We start from the raw sequence: 13,948 nt of genomic DNA, 5'->3' as shown, positions 1-13,948 counted from the left end.
TAAACAGGGTATTTTGCAGTTTGGATATCTAGGGGACAGAAGTGTTGGGTCCGTCCACCCACCTCACCTGCCTAATTAAATTAACAAAGGGCTGTGCTTCTCTGCTTGTTCTGCCCATCCATGTTTCCGGAAGGACTGGAATCAAGTTTCTTCTTGGTGTAAAGTTAGACTGACCATTATGGTGGGGGTTGTCTTTGAGTTGCCTTGGAAACTTAATTGAATTGCTAATGGACCACATTACCCAGGAATAAAGATGGATGTTTTTCTGGGGGCAGCCATGTTTCTGTGGCTCAAAAACAGTAGTGACTGTTGGCAAGGAGCTATGGTTTCCTCCTGAACCCATATGTATATATCTTTAAGTCTCTATCTTTAACTCAATTCCGTACTATTTCCCGCTCAGGACCCTGGAATAGACTAGTAGCGCAGGATGCGGCAGAAGACTTTTAATGTGTGTCTCTGCTCAGAACTAGAGGGATGTTTGGCCGTTGTATATGAGAGGACAGGAAGCAGGAGCTATAGATGTTAACCGCACGGAACTTCTATCCGGACCTGTGCTGTTCGGTATGGTAGTGACTAGTGACTAACTAGTCCCAGTGGAGATGTGCTCTAAGTGTAAAATAAACACCACACGTCAAGAACTTACTACAAGGAAAAAAGAATGTAAACTATTAGATGAATAATGTTTATATTCATTATATGTTGAAATCATGTTTTGGATAGGTTGATTGAAAAGAAATACGTTATTGAAATTATTTGCACCTGTTTCTTTTTGCTTCTAAAAAAATATGGCTACTAGAAATATTGCAAATTACTTCTTAGATATAAAATTACATCCTGCATGTAAATTTACATGGCTCACACTACATTTGCATCGGACTGTGAAGATCCAGAGAGAATTATCATGTAGTCCACCATGAACTACAGTATGAGTCAAAAGTCCACACACGCTAACTCTCAGGACAGTTGAGCTATTTCAGATTTCTTAAAGAAGTGATAAATTAAAAAATAAAACCATGTGTACTTCTCGCCAAGTGACTTGTCACAATAAATTATTGACTTGTCACAATCAATTATTTCACTCACCAATTAGGGCAAGTCATATCATCTCACCACATCTATTTCCTAATTTAGAGGGAACAAAATTCAATTTTAAAGATTGGTCACATATTGGTAACTGTTTAAGCAGGATTAAAGGCAACGAATCTCTCTACTTTTGCATGCATTTGAAAAACCAACCAAAAACTATAAAGAAGCAAGCAAGCAAACAAATAAACAAAAACCCAAACACCAAAACACAGTGAAACAACACAACAAACCCAGCTGAATATTAATCGCAGTCTTATGATCCCAGTTTTATTGGTATAAAAATCCCAGTCCTCGTATTTAAAACATCCACCTCCTGGTCTTGTGCATGTGCTAAGAGATCAGAGATGACAGTGTTGGCCAGCAGTGACAGAGTGTTTACTGTGGCACCTCTACGCATTCCCTCATTTGAGTCTCCCAACATAATTTACAAGTTATAATAATATCCCACCCTCACTTTAGAATGAGAAAATTCAGGGACAGGAAGTGGGAAAATAATTCACCAAGCTATCAGGTCTAGGAAAGCAGGGAGCCAGGATGGAAACCCTCAGAAGTGACACTAGAGCTTGTATCCTTCACTACCACGCAGCACCCTCTGTTGGCAGCAAAATGGCACCAGGTGTTCAACTGGTGGAGTCACACTGACTCTCAGTTCAGCAACCTTGGTCCTTGGGTTCTGGCTAAGAAAGAATTCAGAGCCAACACTCACACTATAAGAGAAAATTTAATTAGGAGGTCACAGAGGCTACCTGACTGGTGGTGGTGCAGTGGATAGAGTGTTGACCTGGAATGAGGAGGTTCTCGGTTCGAAACACTGAGGTCTCAGGCTTGAAACCCTGAGCTCTGGCTCATCAGCTTGAGTGTGGGATCATTAACATGATCCTAAGGTGCTGGTTTGAGTCCAAAGGTTACTGGCTTGAGCCCAAGGCCTCTGGCTTGAGCAAGGGGTCACTGGTTCGACTTGAGCCCCCCATCAAGGCACATACAAGAAGCAATCAATAAACAAGTAAAGTGAAGCAACCAATAGTTGATGCTTCTCACTCTCCTCCCTCCCTCCCTCTCTCTCTCTCTCTCCCCTCCTGTCTCTCTCTCTCCCCGCCTGTCTCTCTCTCTCTCCCCTCCTGTCTCTCTCTCTCTCCCCTCCTGTCTCTCTCTCTCCCCTCCTGTCTCTCTCTCTCTCCCCTCCTGTCTCTCTAAAATCAATAAAAAAAAGTCACAGAGATAGAAAAGGTGAGTCATAGAAAAAATGGTTTCAACAAACAAGTCACAGAGGCAAAAGAAAGGCTCTTGGAGCTTAGGAGAAAGAGAGAGACAAGAAAAATGTTCCTGAGGGTGGTGGTGGGGAAGGCACAGGAGAGAGAGAGAGAGAGAGAGAGAGAGAGAGAGAGAGAGAGAGATACTGAGTCCTTTGTCTGGAGGCGTTTTGAAGGCAGGGAGGTCCGGGGGAGGATCGCAGTAGACTATTCACCAGCTTTCCAGGTTGTCCTTCTGGGGCTGTAGTCTCCAGTGATTGGTCAACCCCAGGTCACTCGTCATCGCAGTGGGTCGTGAGTTCAGCTAGGGAATCGCTTGTCTGGTTTTGCTGCTTTTCTGGGTCTAGAGCTGAAATACAACCAAGACCCAGATGTTACCTTTAGGGGTTAACGCTTGAGGGAGCAGCTGTGCAAGAGCCCATGTGGAAGTCACAGGAGGCATGCTTTGGTTCCTCATTCCTTTTCCAAGGGGGTCTTCTGCACAGCCAGTGGCATGCCAGGGGACGGAAGGTCAGCGGAGGCAAATGACCTGGTCTGAACCGCATGACCAGTGACATGCTCGGGGAGGAAGGGTTACTGCGGGACAAGATCCTTGTTTTCCCGGGTTTCCCGGTTGCTAGGCACCTGAAGTGGTGACCTTCTGTGTCCAGTGCCTCTTGTCTGACTGCCTACCAGACTACCACACAGTGACTATCCACCAGGATCATCACCCTCAGTTGTAGCTGCTCCTCCTCCTCCTCTTTCTAGGTGAAAGCTCTAATTAATGTATCTTCTTTAACTACAGAACAGTAAGGAATATAATCAGTGAAAGTTTCTTGCCAAATTTTGTTCCTTAGAGGTGAGCGGTCTCATTGTGGTGCTTCCAGATGGCTTCTATTGCTCTCCCATGGTTTATATTATTTACTCATGGTCTATTTTAGAGTGGTTACCAGGTGCTGGGTAGAGAGTTGTTTACATGTATGCACTCATTGAATCACCAGCAACATATGTTCATTGCAGGGTTGAAGGCAGAGATTTTCATTACTGACCAGTCAGTGTGAATCCTGGCTGTAGCCTCCAGAAACCCAGACTGGGGATCAAGTGCTGCGCTGCAACCCGGGGGGACTCCTTACTGCTGGGGGCTCAGGGAGGGGGATGGGGTGGGGGCAGGGAGAGCAGTCTCAGGGCCCTACAGACCCTTTCAGAACCCAGGAGACCAAGCACCCACTGTTAAGCCTAATCCGGAGGGACCCGAAACATTGAAGACACGAACAAGGTCCATCGGTTACACATCAAACCTTTATTGTCTAGCTTGGCCAAGCGGCGGCAACTCTGACAGGGGAGCGCGCCAGCCCTTTGTTCTACCTAGTTTTTATAGTTTTGTAAGTGGGAAGTACAGAGCAAAAATTGTAATTAGGAGCCCTTTACCACTATTGGTTATAGTCATATGTCCTTTAACATGATAGGACCATGTTCAATTTGCAAGCCATACATCCTTTTGTTGAAAACAAAATTTACAAGTCAACACAATGGCAGAAAGATATCTTTTACATATTAAAAGGCATTCCTATATTATCTAGTGTTCATCTGCTATCTCTCTGTCCAGAGTCACACGTATTATCTACACGCATTTACATAGGAGAGGTAGTTTCCGTGGGGACAAATGCCCGCAAATGGCTCATAGTTATAAGAAAAGGTTTATTTTTGGCTTTTCTCTCCCTGCACCTGGCTGGCCATTCACCCCTTTCCCCATAGGTGTGGTGGAATGTCTGGGGATCCATGTTTTCCTTCCCTTTGCATTTACAATACAATGCCAAGGGCCATCCTGGTCATGCCAATCACACAGTACAGAGACTATTCTCACAATTTCTCTGCACACCTTAACCCAAATTAATAAAATGTTCTTCAAGCCTCCCAAAATATTAATATTAATTCTGTAGCCTTTGGTACTTTACAACACCTGCGGGTGAAGTGGCTCAGTGGCTCCTCACCCACCTGTCCTCAACCTCAGAGCCCCGATTCCAGGCGCTTCCTCCCGGGTAGTGGCACTGGTCTACACTGGGGGAATAACTCATTTGTGAAACCGCATGGTCAGCTCTTGAGGCCCCAGCCTGGGGCTCTGTCCTGGTTCTGTTTAGTCTAGTCCTAACGCAGAATCCTGCTGGCTCAGCACAGAAGAAATCCCCACCCTTGACAGACGCCAAATAGGCCTGGGTGGCACAAGGATGACCTTGAGCCGATTATTGTCTTTTTCTTATATTTATTATAATAAAATATACACGGCATAAAATTTGCTCTCTTAACCATTATCTCTGAGGAACAGCAGGCACGGAGAAGCTCGGAAAACTGGCATTAGTTACCCTTCTGTAAGGGAAGTGGACGTGATCAAGGGAATCTCCGCTGGACAGGGTGTTACCCTCTCTGTACAGGAAGAAAACATTTGGTTTAAGAAGAAAAGGATTTAGCCTGACCTGTGGTGGCGCAGTGGATAAAGCATCGACCTGGAAACGCTGAGGTCGCCGGTTCAAAATCATGGGCTTTCCTGGTCAAGGCTCATATGGGAGTTGATGCTTCCTGCTCCTCCCTCCCCCTTCTCTCTCTCTCTCTGTCCTCTCTCAAAATTAATAATAATAATAAAAAGAAGAAGAAGAAAAGGATTTAAATTAAAGTTTAATACTGTCAGGAATATTTACTATCTTTAAAGGTTGTTTAAAGAAGAGACATAGGGTTGATGCGGTTTCACAGGTGAGTTATTCCCCTAGTGTAGACCAGTCCCGCTGCTGGGAAGGAAGCACCTGAAATCGGGGCTCTGAGGTCGCGGACAGGTGGGTGCTTGGTCTCCCGGTTCCGAGAGGGTCTGCAGGGCCCTGAGACTGCTCTCCCTGCCCCTACCCCACCCCCCTCCCTGAGCCCCCAGCAGGAAGGAGTCCCCCCGGGGCTGCAGTGCAGCACTTGATCCCCAGTCCGTGTTTCTGGAGAAGTTGGTCTGATTGGAAGCTGATATCAGGGGCTGGGAGCAGCTGCTTTTGAGGCCTCTCTGATGAGAGCGACCCTGTCTTCCCACGAGAACCTCCCCGAGACCCCTCCTCAGAGTTCCACTTACTCTCTGCCCTGCCAGCTGGTTCACCTCCTCCCTGTTGGCACAGCCTTGCCAAGGGTAATTTGGAACATCTTTGGCTTCTTGAGGAAATGTAAGATCCACCCAAACTAGCTCCTCTAAGACCAGTTCCTTCTGGTTGCTTCTGGGCTGGGGCTCTGGTATTAAATAAGGAGGTCCAGACAGGAGTCCCGGGGAAGAGGACACTGTGGAGGGACCAGCCGAGCTGACATCGTGGGCAGAGCACTGCGGGCAGAAGAAGCAGTGGAAGCAAAGGCCCTGCATGTCCAGGACCAGCGAGGACCCGGGACGGGGGACCAGTGTCAGGGAAGGGAGGGGGCCCAGCTGGGTGGGTCGTCCAGGCCACCACAGACCTGTGGTCTTTTTCTGCTTCTGAACGATATTGCTTGTTCTTTAATGTTTTGTTTTTCAAACTGAAGAAAACATTTTTCTTTCTTCACTCTTAAGCTATCTATAACTCACATTAACATGATAAATATATGTCACTCATTTTCTCTGAATGAGAGGAAGAGCCATTAGAGTCCCACTGGAAAGAGCCTCTGGCCACAGCAGTAGATGCCCCACACTCTGGGTGAGGATATCAACCAAATGGAAATCTCTAAGAGGCAAAGTGCCGACCTGGTAGTTCCGTCTGGAAGTGTGTCACCTTCCGCCTCTATGTCTTTAATGTAATGTCGTCTCCAAAGCACATCACAGCGTTCTCTTCTAGAATGTCAGATTGCAGATATTACAGCTTTTCTCAAAGCTGTGTCTATCTCAGATCTAGCACAAATGTTCCAAAAATTTATACAGAACCACACAAGGCCCCCAACAGCCTCAGCAATCTTGGGAAAGAAGAACACGGGGGAGGGGGGCAGTATCTTTGCTGGAGAGTAGGTGGAGGTGGGCAAAGGGGATGTGGAAGTGAGGACGGAAGGAGACGCTGCTCTGGACAATGGGTGCGCAAAGCAGATGAAGTTTCATTGAGTTGCACACTTGACACCTGTATGGTTTTGCAAACCAGCGTAACCGTAATACATTCAATTAAAAAGAAAGCAATGTCTCTCTCTGGGGTTCAGATACCTCTGGGCTGATGCCACGGAGCTACGGAAGTCCATCTGGAGGAGAAACTGATAGATAACAAAAGGGTTTTAGGAAGTGGAGAAGAATTAGATGGTCGTTGTCATATGTGTAGTGGAGATTGGTCATGTGTGTAGAGACCAAACATCTTGGTTGGCCTGTGCCAGTGCCAGTTGGTATCCTTTGTCCCTGTATAATTATTAACAGCATCTTCCTCTGCTGGGCGAAGCTTTTAAAGAGAAAGAGCACCGTGAGAGCCAGAGTCACAGAGCTTTGTGGGGGCACCCAGCCATCACAGAGTGACCAGCTATCACAGAGTGACCAGCTATCACAGAGTGACCAGCCATCACAGAGTGACCAGCCACAGCACAGCTGGGGAGTTCCAGCGATGTGGTCATGGAAAACAATGATGTCAACCTTAAAAATAAAGTAGCCAGTTATTTTATCAGGAAAAAGAGTTTATTCTGGAATAGCAGAGGAGTTGCAAACCAGGGTATGCAAACTATGGTGAACCACGGGGAGTCTGGAGAACAAACAAGTGGAACTTTCTTTTACAGAGGAAAGGAGGAAGTTGGAATGGTCCCCCCACCCATTACAGTTGATAATCAATATTATTTTGAATAAAAGTCTATTAGAAGGCGTAGAGTTTAGAGTTGTGGTGACTTCTCATTGGCTGGGATGTAGCAGTTTCTCATTGGCAGAGGTTGTTGCTGGGCAAGGAGAAAATCTGGGGTAGGTACCGTCATCTGGCCAGCCCACGGGAAGCTGTGAGGAGAGTTCTCCCTTCAGGCCTTCCTGACTCCCTTTTAAATGAGATTTACGTTCATTAATTTTCATAAAAGAAAATCTAACTGCCCTGTAGGCAGGGCCAGTCGCCACACTCAAATTAGGATCAGTTGAGGAGGGTTTAACAAGGTGATAATATGCAAGAATGTACTAAAGCCTGAGGAGACAAACAGATGAAGTGGCTACTGGAATCTGAAAGGAAAGAGTCTCTCGGAAAAGTCACCCCGAGGGGAGCAGTGACCTTTAGTCAATGAATTAAGCAGGTGTGAGGTGACCCTGCCAGGAGGGAGCCAGCTAGGAAAATGCTGTGGTTGGAATGTTTGTGCATCGCCCCTTCCTAGCTCACAGACTGAAATCCTGACCCCCAGAGATGGCGGTATTAGGAGGTGGGGCTTCTTCAGTTAAATCACCAGTGGGGACTGAGCAAGGAAAAAGAACCCTGACAGATGCCACAGGGTCGCGGGAAGTCTGCCCAGAGAGATGTAACACTCCCATGAGGACACACAGAAACAGAAAAAAGGTTTCAAGAGCCACTGAATTTGAGGTTGTTGGTGTTCCTGTGTCCCCACTGTGAACTCTGTCCTTAACGGACCCAGGGAAATGGCTATGTTTACCTTGGAAATATTTCTGAATTTCCAAATATGTCTGTGGGTCTGATGTGGGTCATAAGATAAACATTTGCACTTCCTGCATTCTCAAGGCCCCTGGGGTGGCTGCAAAGAGGCCAGTGAAGGAGGAAGGATATTGTCATCACACTGTGTGGGTTTAGATCACGAAAAAACGGCAAAGGATGCAGGTGAACATGTGAGTAATTCTGTTATTTCTGAACTGGAGGATGATGTGGTAAGTGTGCCTGACACTGTGTGACACATGTATTGTTCTCAATGGTCTCTTATTATAATATAAGTATTTATTTTTGGTTTAGGTTATATTTGCCGATATTTATGTTATTTCTGAAAGGCAGTACATACACATGGGTCAAAAATAAAAACAATATGAAAAGCCCTAGGGTTGCCACATAGCTCAATGCCTTTGTAGGGTATTGTGGCCAAGAGTCTGTGCCTGGAAGTAGGTGGACAGGGAGTGAATCGCATACTCACCACGCATTACCTATGGGTCTTTAGTTAATTGACTTCTCTCTGCCACAGTCAGGATTCTTAATTATGTACAACAGAACTGTCTGCCACTAGTGCATTCCAGGACACGAGGAAGCTCCAAATCTCTGGGAGGGCAAAAGAGCCAGAAATAATATGCAAATTACATCACTGGTCCAGTGGCTTGCCCAGGTGTCTAGGCAAAGGAACTGAAGCCTGCCCCATGGATGTGCAGTCCAAGATCTAACAGATAGAATGAATCCTCACCACTGCTACTTCTGAAAATTCCGTGCCCATCATTCTCAGTTTCTAAATCTGTAAAATGGATATCATAACAGTATCTACAAGTATTTATATCATGGGTGGTTATTTTGAGTATTTAATGACATGATATATATAGAGCCTAGTATTTTTGACACATACTAATGCTCTGTTAATGTTTCCTCTTTTTTTCCTCCTCTTTCTTTGCTTCACCTTTTCTTCCTTTTTCCTTTCTTGTTCTTTCCTCCTCTTTCCTTCCTTCCTTCCTTCCTTCCTTCCTTCCTTCCTTCCTTCCTTCCTTCCTTCCTTCCTTCCTCCCTCCTTCCCTCCCTCCTTTCTTTCTTTCTTTCTCTTTCTTTGTTTTTCCTTTTGTTGCTCTTCCTCCTCCTAAGGGATAACAAGCAGCATATAAACAGATCAGCCTGTGGACACAATGTTCCTGGGCCCAGAAGGAGTTACAAATACAGAGACAAAGTGGCTATCATTTAATAAATCACATAGGAAATGGGCCGTCTTCCCATCAGAGCCAGGAGATGGGGGAGGGAGCTGTGCTGGGAATGGGAACTACATGAAGACAGGGTTTAAAAAAACTTCGTTGTTTAAATCTATATAATTCACATGCCATAAACTCATGTACCATACATCTACATACATACAGGTATAGAATTCACATATCGTAATATTCATTCTTTTGAAGAATACAATTTAGTGGTTTTTAGTATATTTACAGGTTTGCAGCTACCATGTAATCTAAGTTTAGAAGATTCTCATTACTTTAAAAAGAAACCCTATTCCCACCTGCAGTCACGCCTCACCCCCTCCATGCAGCCCGAGGCAACCACACACGTGACAACAAGGACCTGACCGGGTCTTCACTCAATTCATTCCCCGTTCCCTCACTCCTGCTGCCACTCTTCTTTGCCTATGAACCTGTACCCAGGCTTGCATAGCAATCAACAATCTTCAGTTAACAGGAATTCCTCCTCCAGAATAGACCATAGGCCTGTACGGGGCGGACACTTTGTCTGGAAGGCCTTTCATATTCCTGGAATCTGGCCCACAGCAGGGCATGTAGCACAGGCTCAAGGCAGTTTTGGAATGTGTACAGGACGAATGAGTCAACTTCTGTGACATTATTTTGGTGGTTGTAGGCCATTTGCTTTTCTGTGAATGAGTTCAAGAACTTAAACATAAACTATGCATTTCTATGTGTGTGCGTGAATGCAACTATATATTGTATGGGTATATATGTGATTGAAAGGATAAAGATATGTAAAAATTTGTAAATGGTGCATATTTTCAAATTATTTCACAAAAGACATGCATTACATCTTTGATCTGAAAAAAAAAACAATTTAATAAATGAATTTTTAAAAAGAAAAAGGAATACCTTATCTCTACATTCTTGGTAATGTTCTCAGTAATTAATGCAATAAAGAGCTGAGCTACTTTTGTGTGCATGAGTTTTAATGATTATAGCTTTAGAATGTTGCCATTTTAATTTTTTTATTTTCATCCTGTTTCTTCTAACTTCAGTAATAATATTTTCATCCAAATTCCAAAAATTTATTTTAAGAAAGTTATAAAAGATGTGCCCAGAGGTTTTTTTAGTATATCATCATATCATAGCAAAATATTGGAAATATTTGAAATCAGAATAATGATGCAATAAACTGTGGCATGGTCATACTATGGAAGATGATGCATTATTAGAAATACTATCTATAAAGAATATTCAAAGGCATGTAAGATATTTATCATGTAACGTAAAGTTAAAATCCTAGAATATAAATTCTGAGAAAATGATCTATCACCAAATTATTAATATTTATGACATTTTTTCTGAGTGATTTCTCAGTAATTTTATTTTCATCTTCGCAGTCTTCTTTTCAAAATTACATATGAGCACAAAATTGTTATTATAACTTAAAAATTATTTGTAGAGCTGTAATTTGCAAAAAGGGATACATTTTTCTAAAACATAACTTTGAACTTTGCTTTGACTACTAATTAGCAAAATAAGCAGATTTTTAAGATTTATCAAGTGGAAGAAATTTAGTCACAGAAACGACACAAAATAGTCAAAACGTCCCTCAGAGAGAACAGATAAAGGCACTGTGTGCAGTCAGACAGGGGAATGGTATTCAGTGCTAAAAGGAGCAATCAACCACGAAAACACATGGAGGAGACACACACCGATTACCGAGTGAAAGAAGCCAATCTGAAAGGGCTACCACTGTGTGATTGTGACTGTCTGACACTCTGGAGAAGCAGAACCAGGAAGGAAGGAAGTAGATCAGTGGCTGCCAGAAGTCAGGGGAAAGAAGGGGTGAGAGGTGAGACCAGTGGATGCCCGGGGCAGGGAACTATCCTGTATTTCACCACAGCGGTGGATACACCCAGTTCCAGATTTGTCCAAGCTCATACAACGTACAACGCCAAGGGTGAGCCCTAATGTTAACTATAAACTTTGGGTGACAGTGATGTGACAATGTAGGTTCATCGATTGTATCAAATGTACTGCTGTGGTCTAGAACATCAATAAGGAGGGAGGTGACACAAGCCTGGGGGCAGGGGATATGGGAACTCTACTTTCTGCTCTAAAACTGCTCTAGTCTGACCTGTGATGGTGCAGTGGTTAGAGTGTCGACCTGGAGCGCTGAAGTCACCAGTTCAAAACCCTGGGTTTGCCCGGTCAAGCAATCAATGAACAACTAAAGTGAAGCTACTATGGTTGATACTTCTCACTTGCCCACCTCTTTTATCTGTGAAATCAATAAGTAAAATCTAAAAAAAACCCAAACTGCTTTAAAAATGTAAGTTGATTTGAAAAAACAAAGCAAAATAAAAACAGGGAATGATATTTAGTATCCTTATTTTGCACGAATTCTACTTGGGGCTTTCTTTTGAGTTTCTCTTTGTTTTGTCGTTAGCCTGCTCTGAAGAACGCTAGGCTGGGAACACATTGAACAGTCGCCTCTTAGATATTCAAGTATGTGTTCCTCCCCCAGCTGAGATATTTGACCTTCAGTCTCTTTGTGTTGGAATATAAGAACAGAAAACACAAGCATCCCAAGGAATCAAGTAAACATTTCATAAGAAAAGCGGTTAAGAAAATCTTGGCATGAATTTTGGAGTGTACCGGGTGGTCTGAAATGTATATGTGAAATGACTAATAGATAAACTTTGCCCGAGTTGCTAAGAGTGGGCTAAATTTGACGCCAATAAGAGGGATTGTCTGCTGTTCTTGAAATTCAGCACCTATTTGCCCTTATTTGGGTGACAAGATCCTGATTTTCCTCCTGAAAACTTCCCCTGCACCCTTCTAAGCCCAGGTGTGGCTCCACCCCCCAGTTCAGGCAGCAGGAGGTTGAGACCTAATCTGATCAGAGCAAGACAGTCCAGGCCACAGTGATGGGCTCAGAGCTAATGGAAAAGATTTTCCTAAGTGACTGATGTTCTGTGGGGTGTGCCTAAGTGTGTTTGCTCAGCCTACAGGGGCGTGGCTCAGCAGAGCATGTGTTCCCGAGCCCACCGCTTGGGTTTGAGTCTCTGTTCCCCAGTTCCACCACCTACTAGCTGGGTGGACTTGGATAGGTCACTCTGGGTCCCCATCTCCCCATGTAAAATGGGGCCAAGAATACTCCCTACCTCATGGGGTTGTTACGGCGATTGAAGGAGATTGTATTTGTAAAGCCTGACATGATGTCTTTTCTCCTTGATGTCGCCCTTTAGATATGTAATGAGCATGTCAAACTTTCTGTGCTTCCAATAATTCTTCTTTCATAGTCTTCATCAGCTCAGTTAATGACATCTCCAACCTTGTAGTTGCTTCAAGCTAAAATCTTCAGGTTTGTCTTTGACTTTCTCTTTACCAATAAAGGAATTCGTTCAGTTCTACCTTGAAAATATATCTAGAATTTAACCAAGTTCTCCTGGTGCCAACGTGGTTCAAGCCACCATTCTCTCTTGTCTGGATTACGGCCCATAGATTCCTAAATAATTTCCCTGCCCCTGCCCTCAGCCCACTTCAGTTTATTCTCAACAAGCAGCCAGAGCGATCCTGGTAAAGCCAAGCCAGGAAATGTCACTCTTCTGCAATAGGATTGCCCACCAATCTCACTGCCCCCAACACATGCAGTGACATCACTAGCCTCCTTCCTCCTTGCTGCTTCTGCACCAGACACCTCTGATGTGGCCTCTGCCCTTCTGTCAACACACCAGATGTCCAACACTTGCTCTTTTCTCCCCTCTACTGGAGCCCATTCTACCCTGATGTCATGTGGCTGCCTCAGATCTTTACTCAAATGCCACCTTCTCAGTGAGACCTTCCTAGACCTCATTCCAACTTGGCAATCCTCTCCCCAGTCCTTATTCCATTTTGTTTCTTAGGCTTTACCATCACTTCATATACACGAGGGTTTCCTTATTTATCTTGTTTATTAGATAATATTCCCCATTAGAACATGGGCTCCAGAAGTACTTATTTTTGTTTTAATTGCTGTTTATCCAGGTCCTAACACAGTTCATGGAACAAAGTAGGCACTCAACAATTTTTTTTTTTTTTCATTTCTCCGAAGCTGGAAACAGGGAGGCAGTCAGACAGACTCCTGCATGCGCCTGACCGGATCCACCTGGCATGCCCACCAGTGGGCGATGCTCTGCCCATCTGGGGTGTCGCTCTGTCGCATCCAGAGCCATTCCAGAGCCTAAGGCAGAGGCCACAGAGCCATGCCCAACGCCCGGGCCATCTTTGCTCCAATGGAGCCTCGCTGCGGGAGGGGAAGAGAGAGACAGAGAGGAAGGAGAGGGGGAGGGGTGGAGAAGCAAATGGGTGCCTCTCCTGTGTGCCCTGGACGGGAATTGAACCCGGGACTCCTGCACGGCTGGCCGACGCTCTACCACTGAGCCAACCATCCAGGGCCTCAACAAATATTTAATGCATGAATGGATAAATAATTCATGAATGAAAGAATGAAAAAGGTTTGCATTACAGTATGATATTCATCAATATATTTTAGTGTCCATTCACAGTCTAGCGTGGAGCACAGGGTAATGCAGAACCTGCCCCCCTCAAAGAAATCAGGAAGCAGAGGATGCATATGGGAACCCATGATAAAAGCTTGTAACCAGCCATGAAAGTTTGTGAAAGAGGTCCAAGACGTAGGGTATCTAGGCTGTCACCTGAAGGCTGAGGGAGAGTGAATACCTGGATGAAGGTGGTGACAGTGGACAGAACTGAAAGGTCATCAATATGTAGGCTAGGTTAGTCATCACGGAGGATGTGGCTGAGAAGTTGAGTTCCTCTGAACTGA

The 13,948-nt window shown here is 44.6% G+C and overlaps 1 protein-coding gene across 1 annotated transcript in view; it reads left to right on the top strand.

The window, feature by feature from the left end:
• Window positions 1–7,995: 7,995 nt before the first annotated feature.
• LOC136337601 (ADP-ribosyl cyclase/cyclic ADP-ribose hydrolase 1-like) overlaps window positions 7,996–13,948 on the top strand; it is a 135,328-nt gene continuing 129,375 nt past the window's right edge. Inside the window, exon 1 of the mRNA XM_066279034.1 lies at window positions 7,996–8,082. The gene's annotated coding sequence lies outside the window, so the exon portion shown is untranslated. The remainder of the gene's footprint in view (window positions 8,083–13,948) is intronic.

The sequence above is a fragment of the Saccopteryx bilineata genome, chromosome 5 (genome assembly GCF_036850765.1).
Source record: "Saccopteryx bilineata isolate mSacBil1 chromosome 5, mSacBil1_pri_phased_curated, whole genome shotgun sequence".
NCBI classification, from domain to species: domain Eukaryota; kingdom Metazoa; phylum Chordata; class Mammalia; order Chiroptera; family Emballonuridae; genus Saccopteryx; species Saccopteryx bilineata.
The sequence above is the reverse complement of the archived record's forward strand: the minus strand, read 5'-3'. Positions and strand labels throughout refer to the sequence as shown.